The sequence below is a fragment of the Loxodonta africana genome, chromosome 4 (genome assembly GCF_030014295.1).
Source record: "Loxodonta africana isolate mLoxAfr1 chromosome 4, mLoxAfr1.hap2, whole genome shotgun sequence".
Taxonomy (NCBI): domain Eukaryota; kingdom Metazoa; phylum Chordata; class Mammalia; order Proboscidea; family Elephantidae; genus Loxodonta; species Loxodonta africana.
Genome location: NC_087345.1, coordinates 102,379,536 through 102,395,402, shown reverse-complemented (window position 1 = coordinate 102,395,402; position 15,867 = coordinate 102,379,536).

The following is a 15,867-nucleotide window of genomic DNA, read 5'->3' as shown; positions in this document are numbered from 1 at the left end:
TTTATGTGATGGATTACGTTGATTGTTTTTCTAATGTTGAACCATCCCTGCATACCTTGGTTGAATCGCGCTTGGTTGTGGTGAATTATTTTTTTGATGTATTCTTGAATTCTATTGGCTAGAATTTTGTTGAGGATTTTTGCATCTGAGTTCATGAGGGATGTTGTCGTAGTTGTTAGGCGCCATCAAGTCAGTTCCCACTCATAGAGACCCTATTCACAACAGAACGAAACACTGTCCGGTCCTGCACCATCCTTACAATCGTTGTTATGCTTGAGCTCATTGTTGCAGCCACAGTATCAATCCACCTTGTTGAGGGTCTTCCTCTTTTCTGCTGACCCTGTATTCTTCCAAGCATGATGTCCTTCTCCAGGGACTAATCTCTCCTGACAACATGTCCAAAGTATGTAAGACGCAGTTTCGCCATCCTTGTCTCTAAAGAGCATTCTGGTCGCACTTTTTCCAAGAGAGATTTGTTCATTCTTTTGGCAGTCCATGGTATATTCAATATTCTTCGCCAACACCACAATTCAAAAGCGTCAACTCTTCTTCGGTCTTCCTTATTCATTGTCTAGCTTTCACATGCATATGATGTGATTGAAAATACCATGGCTTGGGTCAGGCGCACCATAGTCTTCAGGGTGACATCTTTGCTCTTCAGCACTTTGAATAGGTCCTTTGCAGAAGATTTGCCAAATGCAGTGCGTGTTTTGATTTCTTGACTGCTGCTTCCATGGGTGTTGACTGTGGATCCAAGTAAAATGAAACCCTTGACAACTTCAATCTTTTGTCCCTTTATCATGATGTTGCTTATTGGTCCAGTTGTGAGGATTTTTGTTTTCTTTATGTTGAGGTGTAATCCATACTGAAGGCTGTGGTCTTTGATCTTCATTAGTAAGTGCTTCAAGTCCTCTTCACTTTCAGCAAGGAATGTTGTGTCATCTGCATAACGCAGGTTGTTAATGAGTCTTCCTCCAATCCTGATGCCCCGTTCTTCATATAGTCCAACTTCTCATATTATTTATTCAGCATACAGATTAAATAGGTATGGTGAAAGAATACAACCCTGACGCAAACTGTTCCTGGCTCTAAACCAATCAGTATCCCCTTTTCTGTCCAAACAACTGCCTCTTCATCTATGTAAAAGTTCCTCATGAGCATAATTAAGTGTTTTGGAATTCCCGTTCTTCGCAATGTTATCCGTAATTTGTTATGATCCACACAGTCGAATGCCTTTGCACAGTCGATAAAACACAGGTAAACATCCTTTTGGTATTCTCTGCTTTCAGCTAGGATCCATCTGACATCAGCAATGATATCCCTACTTTCATGTCCTCTCCTGAAACCGGCCTGAATTTCTGGCAGTTCCCTGTAGATGTGCTGCTCCAGCCATTTTTGAATGATCTTCAGCAAAATTTTGCTTGTGTGTGATATTAATGATATTGTTCTATAATTTCCACATTCGGTTAGATCATCTTTCTTGGGAATAGGCATAAGTATGGATCTCTTCCAGTCAGTTGGCCAGGAAGCTATCTTCCATATTTCTTGGCATAGAAGAGTGAGTACCTTCAGTACTACATCTGTTTGTTGAAACATCTCAATTGATATTCCATCAATTCCTGGAGCCTTGTTTTTAAACAATGCCTTCAGAGCAGCTTGGACTTCCTCCTTCAGTACCATAGGTTCCTGATCATATGCCACCTCTTGAAATGGTTGAATAGGTACTAATTCTTTTTGGTATAATGACTCTGTGTATTCCTTCCATCTTCTTTTGATGCTTCCTGTGTCATTTAATATTTTCCCCGTGGAATCCTTCACTATTGCAACTCAAGTCTTGAATTTTTTCTTCAGTTCTTTCAGCTTGAGAAATGCGGAGCTTGTTCTTCCCTTTTGGTTTTCCATCTCCAGCTCTTTGCACGTGTCATTATAATACTTTACTTTGTCTTCTCGAGAGGCCCTTTGAAATCTTCTGTTCAGTTCTTTTACTTCATCAAATCTTCCTTTTGCTTCAGCTGCTCGACACTCAAGAGCAAGTTTCAGAGTCTCCTCTGACATCCATCTTGGTCTTTTCTTTCTTTCCTGTCTTTTCAGTGACCTCTTGCTTTCTTCATGGATGATGTCCTTGATGTCATTCCACAACTTGTCTGCTCTGCAGTCACTAGTGTTCAATGCGTCAAAGCTGTTCTTCAGATGGTCTCTAAATTCAGATGGGATATACTCAAGGACATATTTGGCTCTTGTGCACTTGCTCTGATTTTCTTCAGTTTCAGCTTGAACTTGCATATGAGCAATTGGTGATCTGTTCCACAGTTGGCCCCTGGCCTTGTTCTGACTGATAATATCGAGCTTTTCCATCGTCTCCTTCCACAGATGTAGTCAATTTGATTTCTTTGCATTCTGTCTGGCGAGGTCCATGTGTATAGTTGCCATTTATGTTGGTGAAAGAAGGTATTTGCAGTGAAGAAGTCCTTGGTCTTGTAAAATTCTATCATTCAATCTCCGGCATTGTTTCTATCACCAAGACCATATTTTCCAACTACTGATCCTTCTTTGTTTCCAACTTTCTCATTCCAATCACCAGTAATTATCAATGCATCTTGATTATATGTTCGATCAATTTCAGACTGCAGCAATCGATAAAAATCTTCTATTTCTTCATCTTTGGCCCTAGTGGTTGGTGCGTAAATTTGAATAATAGTCTTATTAACTGGTCTTCCTTGTAGGCATATGGATATTATCCTATCACTGACAGCATTGTACTTCAGGATAGATCTTGAAACGTTCTTTTTGACGATGAATGCAACACCATTCCTCTTCAAGTTGTCATTCACAGCATAGTAGACTGTATGATTGCTAATTCCAAATGGCCAATACCAGTCCATTTCAGCTCACTAATGCCTAAGATATAGATGTTTATGCATTCCATTTCATTTTTGACAATTTCCAATTTTCCTAGATTCATACTTCGTACATTCCAGGTTCCGATTATTAATGGATGTTTGCAGCTGTTTCTTCTCATTTTGAGTTGTGCCACATCAGGAAATGAAGGTCCCGAAAGCTTTACTCCATCCACGTCATTAAGGTCGACTCTACTTTGAGGAGGCAGCTCTTCCCCAGTCATCTTTTAAGTCCCTTCCAACCTGAGAGGCTCATCTTCCAGCAGTATATCAGACAATGTTCTGCCGCTATTCGTAAGGTTTTCACTGGCTAATGCTTTTCAGAAGTAGACTGCTGGGTCCTTTTTCGCCCTTGCAATATAAAAGACAGGTCCTATCTGCTGTAATGGGGCTACCTGGATCCATGCAGGGGTGAAAGACAAAGTCTGTGGACCACTTGTGCCTGGACAGGAGCCACTTCTGCTCTGAGTTTCCAGATTAGGGGAGTCGGCAGAGTATTTTTCCCCTGTTTGTTAATTTTTTCCTTCTCCAGGCTGGGGGAATGGCTCAGGGAGCACAGCAGGACTTATCTCAGGCCCAGGGAAATCAACTGTTACTGAAGCTTGCTGGGACAGGGAAAGGAGGGATCAGATAGATGGGAGAGAGTTCTTTCAAAAGGAGGAGCTGTTAGATCCACACAGTAAATTAGACAAAATCACTTATCTTGTGCTGAGAATGCTGTTTTATCTCAGATTCTGAAAGTGTGTATAAATTCTGTGCACTGGCTTGGTCCTGCCGTGGTGGCTCCAGGGAGTCGAGGCTGTGCCACCTTGCTTGCCTTCTTTCACTTAAGCAGCCATGTTCTGAACACCAGTGCTAGCTCCACCATGGTTGCGCCAGGGAATCAGGGGTGCACAACCTCATTTGCCTTCTTTCGCTGAAGCTGCCACATCCTGAACACTACCGCCAGCCCCACCACAGTTGCACCAGGGAATCGGGGCTGAGGCACTCCTGCCCACTCAGCAACTCCTTGCTGCTTCTGCACCATCTCTCCTTCCTCCTGTCACTCAGTCCAATTTCTTAGCTTTGTCTTTGATGATCAGGGTCCCTAGCTTGTCGTATATATAATCTATTCACTCATTTTTTTCAGGTCTTTGTTGTAAGAGGGACCACCGGAAGTATCTGATCACTCCGTCATCTTGGCCCTGCCTCTCGAAATGTTCTTTTTGACAATGAATGCAACACTATTCCTTTTCAAGTTGTCATTCCCAGCATAGTAGACCATATGATTGTCCAACTCGGAATGACCAATACCAGTCCATTTCAGCTCACTAGTGCCTAAGATATCAACATTATGTGTGCCATTTCATTTTTGAGAATTTCCAATTTTCCTGTATTCATACTTCATACATTCCTGGTTCCAACTATTAATGAATGTTTGCAGCTCTTTCTTCTTATTTTGAGTCATGCCACATCAGCAAATGAACATCCCACAAGCTTGATTCCATCCACGTCATTAAGGTTGACTACTTTGAGGAGGCAGTTCTTCCCCAGTTGTATTTTGAGTGCCTTCCAAATGGAGGGGCTCATCTTCAGGCACTATATTATAAAATCATAAGATTTTCACTAGTTAATTCTTTTCAGAAGCAGCCTGGCAGGTGCTTCTTCCTAGTCTGTCTTAGTCTGGAAGCTCAGCTGAAACCTGTCCACCATGGATAACCCTGCTGGTATTTGAGTACTGGTAGCATAGCTTCCAGCATCACAGCAACACACAAGCCCCCACAGTATGACAAACTGACAGATGCATACTCTCTTAATAGTGCCTATCTTATGACAGAGAATCTTAAGCTAATGAAGACCAATTTATCGATTTTTCCTCTTTTGGTTTGTGTTTTCTTTATGTTCTGTTTAGAAACTTATGCATACTTCAAGGTCATGAAATTATTCACCTATGTTTCCTTCTAAAATATTTTTATTTGTGTATCACAATTAGGTCTGTCACCCACCAGCAATTAATTATTATGCATGGTATAAGGTGGGGTCAAAATTCATTTTTAAGATATGGATATCCAATTGATCTAGTACCATTTATTGAAAAAAAAAATTATTTCCTTACTGATTTGCAATGACAACTTTGTCATCTGTTAAATTAATTATATATGTATGGGTCTGTTTGTGGGTTCCCTGTTCTATCTTATTGGTCTGTTTTCTGCCCTTGGGCAATACCATATTGCCTTAATTACTGTACGTTTATACTAAGTCATGATATCTATAATTGTAAGCCTTCTATCTATATTTGCCTTCTTCAAGATTGTCTTTTTTCAGCTTATTTTACATTTCCATGTGAACTTTATTTTTTTCTTCTTTCATTCTTGTGAATTTTAGAATTAGTTTGTCAACTTCCATATATACAAGTACAAACCTGCTGGGAATTAATTGCAATGTCACTGAATCTATAAATTAATTTGGGGCAAATTGATATTATCTTTACTATTAAGGGGCTCACAAACTTCCTCATAGTTTTTCTATAGGTAGCTATGGATGAATACAGCTTTTCAGAGGTTTCTAAAATGTCCTCCAGAACTCACCTTAAAGAATAAAGTTTGTGTAACATAAATGACATAACTCCCCTGTAATGTCACACATAAAATTTCAGAAGCAGTTGTAGCAGTACATCAATAGGGAACTTCTCAAAATCCAAGCAAGATTCAGAAAAGAACATGGAACGAGGGATATCATTGCTGATGTCAAATGGATCCTGGCTGAAAGCAGAGACACTAGAAAGATGTTTACCTGTGTTTTATTGACTGTGCAAAGGCATTCAACTGTGTGGATTGTAAAATATTATGATAATGTTTTGAGGAATGGGAATTCCAGAACACGTAATTGTGTCCATGAGGACAAGAATGGAACAAATAGAACAAGGGGATACTGCATGATTTAAAGTCACTCAAACAGAATAAGGAGATACTGCATGATTTAAAGTCAAGAAAGTTCAGGATTGTGTCCTTTTACCATACTTGGTCTGTATGCTGAGCAAATAACCAGAGAAGCTGGACGATATGGAGAAGAATGCAGCATCAGGATTGGAGGGAGACTCACTAACAACCTGCAATATGCAGATGAACAACCTTGCTTGCTGGAAGTGAAGAGGACTTGAAGCACTCACTAATGAAGATCAAAGACCACAGCCTTCAGTATGGACTACACCTCAGCATAAAGAAAACAAAAATCCTCACAAGTGGACCAATAAGCAAGATCATGACAAAGGGAGAAAATATTGAAGTTGTCAAGGATTTCATTTTACATAGATCCGCAATCAACACCAATGGAAGCAGCAGTCAAGAAATTGAACAATGCATTGCACTGGGCAAATCTGTTGCAAAAGACTTCTTTAAAGTGTTAAAAGCAAAAACATCACTTTTAGGACTAAGGTGCGCCTGACTCAAGCCATGGTGTTTTCAGTTGCCTTGTATGCATACGAAAGCTGGACAATGTATTACAAAGACCAAAGAAGAATAGATGCATTTGAAGTATGGTGTTGGCAAAGAATATTGAATATACCATGGACTGCTAGAAGGTCAAACAAATCTGTCTCGGAAGAAGTACATCTAGAATGCTCCTTAGAAGCAAGAATGGTGAGACTTTGTTACATGTACTTTGGACATGGTATCAGGAGGAACCAGTCCCTGGAGAAGGACATCATGCTTGGTAAAGTGGAGGGTCACCGAAAAAGAGATCCTCAACAAGATGGATTGACACAGGGCTGCAACAATGGGCTGAAGCATAACAATGATTATGAGGATGGCACAGGACCAGGTAGTGTTTCACTCTGTTGGACATAGGGTCACTATGAGTCAGAACTGATTCAATGGCACCTAACAACAACAACAAACTCCCCTTCTAAATCCATATTTCCGTCTCTAATATTCAAAGGCCTTGAAGTTGTCTTTTCCAAGTCTGATGTCAATAGGGTGAGAAATAATAATTCTTCCACAGGGAAGAACAATGAGTTCTTGTGAAAACAACACAATCAACTAGGTCTAGTCTAAGAGGCTCACCAAAAAATACACAGTCACCTTCATCACTGCATTCCCACTGTAGGACTTAGGGTCCTCTGCAAAGCAAAACCGGAAACAGCTCTAGAGAATTTGCAGAAGTGAACAGGAAATTGCTTTTTAACAGTGACTCCAGTTTACATTTATAAAGGTTGAAATTGGTTTGTCACAGCCAACTAGTGGAGAGGAAAAGTGTATTCAAGAATGAAATTAAATAATCTATGTATATGTACACAAATAATTTTTTAAAATATCCACCATGAAATAAACTGTTCCTATTTTATTTTATTCCATTGTGTGATTTAGTGGCCAGATGTGGTTTATAGGTCCCAGTCTGATACTTTAAGCATCAGTTATTTGAAATGATTCTCTGAGTACCTAGATAAGTGGAGAAATTCTTTTCTACCAGGAGTTCATAAGGGATCACTGGCCTCTGGAGCTCAAAGAAGCATTCCATGGGTTGAAGCAAAGCCTGTGTGTTGGGGATGTGGGAGGTATTTTGAATCTACCAGCTGCTTCTTGGAAACCCTATGGAGCAGTTATACTCTGTTCTATAGGGTCGTTATGAATCGGAATTGAGTTGACGGCAAAGGATTTGGTTTGGTTTGGTTTGGTTTGGTTTGGTTTGGTTTGGTTTGGTTTGGTTTGGTTTGGTTTGGTTTGGTTTGGTTTGGTTTGGAAGGGGGGCCAAGAGTATCTTGGATGGTCTGTCAGGCTTGGCACTAGGAAGCGAGACTCCTGGAGGAAGGCCAGAAAACAAAATTTACTACTCACAGCTCCCAGAGAGGAAATTATAGTATGCCTCAACTAACGGCCAAACGGGGTTGCTCTTGAGGACAAGGCAAAGAGAAGCTGGAATTGTAGGAGAGGGCTTACGTATGGAAAGTAAGGTGGGGTCTTAGGGTTAGCCTGCTGAAGTCTTACTGATCGGTTTCAAAATTTCTAGTATATTAGCTCAGGAAAAGGGTGACATTTTTCATGGGTGACTATATGGGGCTTAGCTAGGAGGGACAAGGAGTAACTACGTTGAGAGAATGGGTTATAAGATAGCAATGGGTTCCTATTACAGGAAACCATATGATCCATGGCCAGGAAGGCCAATTAGAGACTGACCTGTTGAGATGCTGTGTGATGAAATAGAAATTGCCATGTCAGAAACTGGTTGGAAAGGCAACTAACCCACTGCTGTTGAGTCCATGGATGCAGATGCAGCAAATTATGTTGGCCATTGCCTTAGTTATCTAGTGCTGCTGTAACAGAAATACCACAAGTGGATGGCTTTAACAAAGAAAAATTTATTCCCTCACAGTCTAGGAGGCTAGAAGTGGAATTCATGGTGCCAGGTTCAGGGGAACGCCTTCTCTCTCTGTTGGCTCTGAGAGAAGATCCTTCTCATCAATCTTGCCCAGTCAAGGAGCTTCTCAGTGCAGGGATGCTGAGCCCAAAGGCCATGCTATTCTCGTGGCTCTTGTTTCTTGGTGGTATGCGGCCCCCTGTTTCTCTCTTTTATATCTCAAAAGAGATTGATTTAAAGCACAACCTAATCTTGTAGATTGAGTCTTGCCTCATTAACATAACTTCCTCTAATCCAGGCTCATTAACATCATAGAGACAGGATTTATAACACACAGGGAAATCACATCAGATGACAAAATGGTGGACAATCACATATACTGGGAATCATGATGGCCTAGCCAAGTTGACACATAGTTTGGGGGACACAATTCAATCCATGACATTAAACTGTCCTTATGGCATGGACTTTTTGCCTAACATCTTATTAGTAAGCAAAGATGATTTAGCAGATAGATTTGTAATTCAAACTGGCTGCAGAGGCTTGTAGAAACTAAGTATTAATTTCAATTATCATTTGAAGTCACTGATTTTTGTTAGCTTATAAAGATATTTTGGGCTCTTGTATTCTCCTAGGAATACAAATAATGAAAGTTAAAATGTTGGCTGATACACTTTTTCTTTGAAAGAACCTGGGACTAGTAGCATTCTGGATTATTGTACTGATTTATTGGCTGCTTTTTACTACTAGCAAATGCTTACACTGAGCTTTCTGCTTTAACTATGGTCTTATAAGTGTAAATTTCTGCTACAGTTGCTGAAATTCTCACAGTCATACTAATTGGAGTTATCCAAGTACAATTTAAAACAACATAAACAATGTCAAATAAGGTCATTTCTACTTGACTAAGAAGATGAGGTGAAGTTAAAATCTCCATGTGTAATGACAATTACAAACAAAGTTTCTAAATGAAATACCCTAGCTACTGGGAAGGATTGTTAGTGGAAGAAGCAATATGCTTTAAATACTAGAAAGATAATTAAACTTTCATTAATACTGTGATCAAAATAAAATAAGTTTGAAGATTGTCCACATCAACTGGACAACTCCCACTCTATCCTGGAAAAATTGCTGATGGAAACTGTCAGGTTGGAGGATATATTTTCTAATCTTTTGACTTCAATATGCAAATAATTTGACTTCTTTCTTTTCCTCTCTCTCTAAAATTCCAAACTCTAGAGGTGATGATTGCATCCTTGCATATAGCATGTAAACAGAGCTATCTAACTCCTAAGATTACTGTTAAGTAGGTAGAAATTTATCTTCTTTCTTCTTCTTCTTCTTTTTGTGCCCTTTTCTTCTCCTCATTCTCCCCACCTATACATACACAGACTTGTGTACTTCTGCTGCTAGCCCACTTATTACTGCTTGCCAGAGTTTGTTAGTACTCTCCAATATCTGTGTTTGCCACTGCTTCCCAAGCACACTGTTACCTTGTGTTTTCCAAAATCTTTCTCACTTAGTTGGGGCAGTGAGACTGAGTTCAAGTCTAGACCTTAAAATCTGCTTCTAGATCCTTCTTTTCCTGGTTTTCCTGTCTCTGTTAGCTGGGTGCAAACCATACAATGGAAGACTTGGAGGCCCTAGGTGATTGCAGAGTCATTAGATGAAAGGAACCTGGATACCTGAATGACTTTGTGGGGCAGAGCAATCCTTTCCTATTCTCTTCATCTCAACCAACTGCCATATTGGACTGTGATGAGAGTAAAAAGTAATTCTTCATTTTGTTAGGCCACTAGGATTTGGGAGTTGTGCGTAATAGAAGTTAGCATACCCTGAAAAATAGAGTGCCTTCTTTCAAGATCATTTCTTTACTCTCCACTTATTCTTTAGGACAGAAGTTGGCAAACTATGGCCTGCTCCTGCTGGTCAAATCTGACTGATAGCCCATTTTTTACATCCTGAAAACTATAAATGTTTTTTCTCCATTAAAAAAAAAAAAAAATTATTTAAAAAGGAGAAGCATAAAAAGACCAGACTTAACGGTCTAACTGAGACTAGAGAAATCCCGGCGGTCATGGTCCCCAAACCTTCTGTTGGCCCAGGACAGGAACCATTCCTGAAGACAACCCATCAGACTTGGAAAGGACTGGACGAAGGGTTGGAGAGAAATGCTGATGAAGAGTGAGCTACTTGTATCAGGTGGACACTTGAGACTGTGTTGGCATTTCCTGTCTGGAGGGAGATAGGAGGGTAGAGAGGGTTAGAAACTGGCAAAATTGTCATGAAAGGAGAGACTGGAGGGCTGACTCATTAGGGGGAGAGTAGGTGGGAGTATGGAGTAAGGTGTATATAAGCTTATACGTGACAGACTGACTTGATCTGTAAATGTTCACTTAAAGCTCAATAAAAATTATTAAAAAAAAAAAAGGAGAAGGAAGGAGAACATGAGGAGCTAGAGGAGGAGGAGAAGAAAGACAAGGTGAAGGAGGAGAAAAGGGAGAAAAAGGAGGAGGGAGAGGAGCAGAAGAAAGAAGAGACAGAGACTACATGTGGTTTGAAAAGCCTAAAATATTTAATACCTGGTCTTTTACATAAAAAGGTTGGTAGTCCAAAATCCCTTGTAAAAGCCTCCGTGTCTAGAACTGCCCATTATGAGAACACCAGTATTTATGCTAAGAGTGCTGACTCTTCACATTATTACAGCCTTCAACATCCAAGTATCAGAACAGTGCAGGGCTCTCTGAAGAGATAGAAGGTGAGCATGGGGTGGGGAATCCTAACTCTTATTTTTTTTTTTAGATGAAGTTTTACAGAAGAAATTAGCCTCTCATTAAGCAGTTAGTACACATACTGTTTTATTACATTGGTTAACAGCCCATGACATGTCAACACTCTCGCTTTTCAAGCTTGGGTTCCCTATTACCAGCTTTCCTGTCCCCTCCTGCCTTCTAGTCCTTGCCCCTGGGCTGGTGTTCCCCTTTAGTCTCATTTTGTTTTACAGGCCTGTCTAATCTTTGGCAGAAGGGTGAACCTCGGGAGTGAGTTCATTACTGAGCTAAAAGGGTGTCCAGGGGCCATACTCTCACAGCTTCTCCACTCCCTGTCAGGCCAGTAAATCTGGTCTTTTGTGTGTGTGTGTGTGTGTGTGTGTGCCTAACTCACTGTTAACCCTCGCTTTTCCTCTTGGGCCTCCAGAGCAGTTCTTTTTGTGCCCAGAGTTTCACAACTTCATTTAGGGCTATAAGCTGTTGGTTCTAACTATCCATGGGCTGAAAATCAGTCCCAAATGCCTGGGAAAATATATAGTCCCCACTTTTTATCCCTCTCATAGTTCTCAAGCTCTCATTTATGTTCCTGGCTTTGCCCAAAATTCTTCTCTCATATATTGCCTACCTGTCCCACCCCCCCGGAAAAAAAATACGTAAATGTATGAATGGAGACAGATACAGGTTGCATATGTTTGGAATGTATATCTGAGTGTGCGTGTGTGTGGTATGGTGTGTAGAGTGTTGTGTACTCCAGTAAGCAGTTAGCTAAAAATATTCTATTTACAATTTTTTTTTTTTTGTATAGGGCTGACCATCTAATAAGAATATTTAAGGTTTCATCAGGCCAGTGAAGAAAATATCTATGCAAGGCATTGTAAAAAAAAAAATTTTTTACAAGACAGGTTTTTTTTTTTAATTGTGCTTTAAGTGAAAGTTTACAAATCAAGTCACTCTCTCACACAAAAGCTTACATACACCTTGATACACACTCCCAATTTGCTCTCCCCCTTATGAGACAGCCCGCTCCCTCCCTCCACTCTCTCTTTTCGTGTCCATTTTGCCAGCTTCTAACCCTCTCTACCCTCTCGTATCCGCTCCAGGCAGGAGATGCCAATATAGTCTCAAGTCTCCACCTGATCCAAGAAGCTCACTTCTCACCAGCATCCCTCTCCATCCCATTGTCCAGTCCAATCCCTGTCTCAAGAGTTGGCTTTGGGAATGGTTCCTGTCCTGGGCCAACAGAAGGTCTGGAGGCCATGACCACTGGGGTCCTTCTAGTCTCAGTCAGACCATTAAGTCTAGTCTTTTTATGAGAATTTGGGGTCTGCATCCCACTCCTCTCCTGTTCCCTCAGGGGTTCTCTTTTGTGTTCCCTGTCAGGGCAGTCATCGGTTGTAGCCAGGCACCATCTAGTTCTTCTGGTCTCAGGCTGATGCAGTCTCTGGTTTATGTGGCCCTTTCTATCTCTTAGGCTCATAATTACCTTGTGTCTTTGGTGTTCTTCATTCTTCTTTGATCCGGGTGGGTTGAGACAAATTGATGCATCTTAGATGGCTGCTTGCTAGCATTTAAGACCCCAGACGCCACTCTCCAAAGTGGGATGCAGAATGTTTTCTTAATAGACTTTATTATGCCAATTGACTTAGATGTCCCCTGAAACCATGGTCCCCAAACCCCTGCCCCTGCTACGCTGGCTTCAAAGAATTCAGTTTATTCGGGGAACTTCTTTGCTTTTGGTTTAGTCCAGTTGTGCTGACCTCGCCTGTATTGTGTGTTGTCTTTCCCATCACCTAAAGTAGTTCTTACCTACTATCTAATTAGTGAATACTGCTCTCCCACCCTCCCTCCCTCCTCCCTCTTGTAACCATCAAAGAATATTTTCTTCTCTGTTTAAACTATTTCTTGAGTTCTTATAATAGTGGTCTTATACAATATTTGTCCTTTTGCAACTAATTTCACTCAGCATAAGGGCATTGTAAATTTTAAAAGTTGGAGTTTTCTGGAGCTAAAATTATATAGAAAATGGCCATTAATTAATCTATTATATTTAAGAATATTCTTAAAAGTGAAAACCATGATACTGGGTATGAGGAGCAAATAACATGACCTCTATTAGCTCAGAAAGATCACGTATTTCTCAGTAGGTGGTGAGGGTCATTGTCTTAGAACCTGAGGTATAGGAATGAATTTTATAATGGCAGTATCTAACCAAAATACCCTACTAGACACTGTACATCTGACAACAGAACTATCATAGAATATAAGAATATAAAAAACAATTTACAATCAGAATTTTAAGAATTTAAAAAAATTTAAAAATCCTTTGGAATTCAAACTAATGTTAGACCAAATTAGTTCCATTAGAATAAATTTAAAGACCAAAAAAAGAAGAGTACAAAGAAATGGCTGATTGCCCAAACATAAGTCCAGACTTCCAGACACCTACCGACCATGGATTTATTTGATTTTGTAAATGTTTCATTGAAAAATAAAGCATATCCATGCTTAGCAATCACAAAATCTTTAATAAAGTTGGGTTGGGAAAGTTTCAAAAGGGAATTAAGTTTTAAATCCTGGGTTTTGGAGAACATCTGAAACAGACAAAAGGTTTTTAGGCTCTGCAAATATTTTTAAAATTATATACCTAACCTGAATAAATCACCTATTTCTCCAAAATCAATAGACCACCGAATGTCATGATTGACTCTGTCTTGCACGTCTGAGAGAATTACCTCAGAACCCGTGCATGGAAGAGCACATGGATGAAACAAATCCTCTTGCCAAGCTTCTTCAGCACTTCCAGAGAATTAATATTGACAGGCTTCCTGATGTCAGTCCATCTCCTCCAACAGGCTTCTTACTCATTTTAATTCCCTGATGGATTCATTGGATAAACAAATCTACAGCATGTTGACATCAAACACTAATATTTTTATATGGCTTCAATTTAATAACTTTGGCTTTTTGGTCAGGTTTGCCCTCTCAGGGAAGAAAATGTTAAAAAAAAAAAATTATAAAATCCCACAATTATTGCTATTCTTTCAAAGACATTTTAAACATTTTAAAGATAGAAAAATTGGCATGAACTCTCAGCCTTTAAAGTCTTTGATTTAAACTGGAAGCAACATGGCATACAAAATCTTTCTGTGTTTCTGGGGATAATGGTGATGTTTCCTACCAGGTAAGGGTCTCAGTACTTACAGGAGGGAATTTTTAATTTGCAGCTTTCCCATAGAAAAAATATTTATCTTTGGTAGAAAACATATTTTAATCATTCCACAAATTGACTGGCTAATTGAAATTTTGAAATTTTAGTTAAGAGAAGAACTGAGGTTGAGCTTCTAAAAAAAGACTGGCATCAAAGACTGTACCCTGGACAGGGCTAATGTTTCTTGAACATGCATAAAACCTGAAGCCGGCCATATGGCTTCTATAGGAGGGCAGTTTGCCCAAATGAAGAGGTCTGTTTTCTTGGAATGACATTAGTTTTTAGGCTGTCCCTCCCTTTGTCTGTGTTTTAACAAAGTAAATAGGAGAAATTGTCTTCTGGCATCTTAGTTCCTTCTTTTCCCAATTACCTTCTTATTCTTGCCTTCAATGATAGAGCCCCTTGGATAGGAACCCCTAGGAAGCCCTCAGAGTTTTTGCCCAGATTTTGCAAATTTGATCTTATATTCTTTAGTGTTAATTCTGATTCCATCTTGAAGTGATAATCCGTAAAACAAAGGTTAGTTTATTTTTCTACAGAATAATTTAAATTGCCTATATGCTTCTAGAATTATATTATAAAAGTTAATTTACTGTCATTTGGTGTATTTTATTTTCCTCTGTATTACCTCATAACTTATATGAATAATAAGCTGTTTCTTCTAAAATTGAGTACAGACCTTTGTTTCTTTCAGTTTATTTTCTTATCTTCTAAATATTACCATGCCTTGGCGATATGATTATCAATTTTTTTATAGAAAAATAACATAAGAATAATAATTTTGGTAAAATAATTTAGTACATTTAGATAATCTACATTTAGATACACATATTTTATATATAATTTATTTTTTGTATTCTTCTGAAAAATAGCAAGGCATAATTTTTTAGGAAGAAAGGGCTGTGAAAGTGCAAAACTGTATTTTACTCATTCGCTGAAGAAGGTCAGAGTTACCTAGAATATTTTGTTTCACATTTTGTAACTTAAAATAACTAAACTCTGTAAATCATGGAAAAGAATATTACAATTTTTTTTTTTTTTAATCTGAGATGGCCCAGCATCCTGAATAAAATTATTTGAATCAAGCTAAGTACAGACTATTGGAAGATTTCCAACAAGGGGTGTTTGATAATTTTGACAGGAATTAACAACAAAGTCCATTAATCTTCGTGCCACGAGAGGTACTATCACAACCTTGTGACGTGTCTGGCATGATGGAAGGCCAGGCTGATAAGAAAGCTGATGTAGCTGCTAGAAGTTCAAAAGCTTTCTTTTTCCCTGCCAGGCAGCTATAACATGTACCATGTAGACAGGAAGAGGGAACTGAATTTACTTTCAGGGTAGATATTAAAAGCAGCCTTTTTTTTTTTTTTCCAGACTTAAGATATTCCAAGATAACTAAGATCTTACATTTATAAAGCAATCTTACCAAAATATAATAATCATGCCTACCCAAAAAATGGTTCTCACCTTAAAAGAAAGTGACTGATACAAGGTTGGAAATACATTCTCATTTCATCCTCCCATTCCAAAAAATAATATTCACAAAAACAAGGTCAATGGGAACGTTCTGGAAGATTATACTAAATCTCAGGCCAGAGATACTACAAACTAAAGGTAACCAAGGAAAGTCAAATACAAGTCAGAATTAAAGCAATTG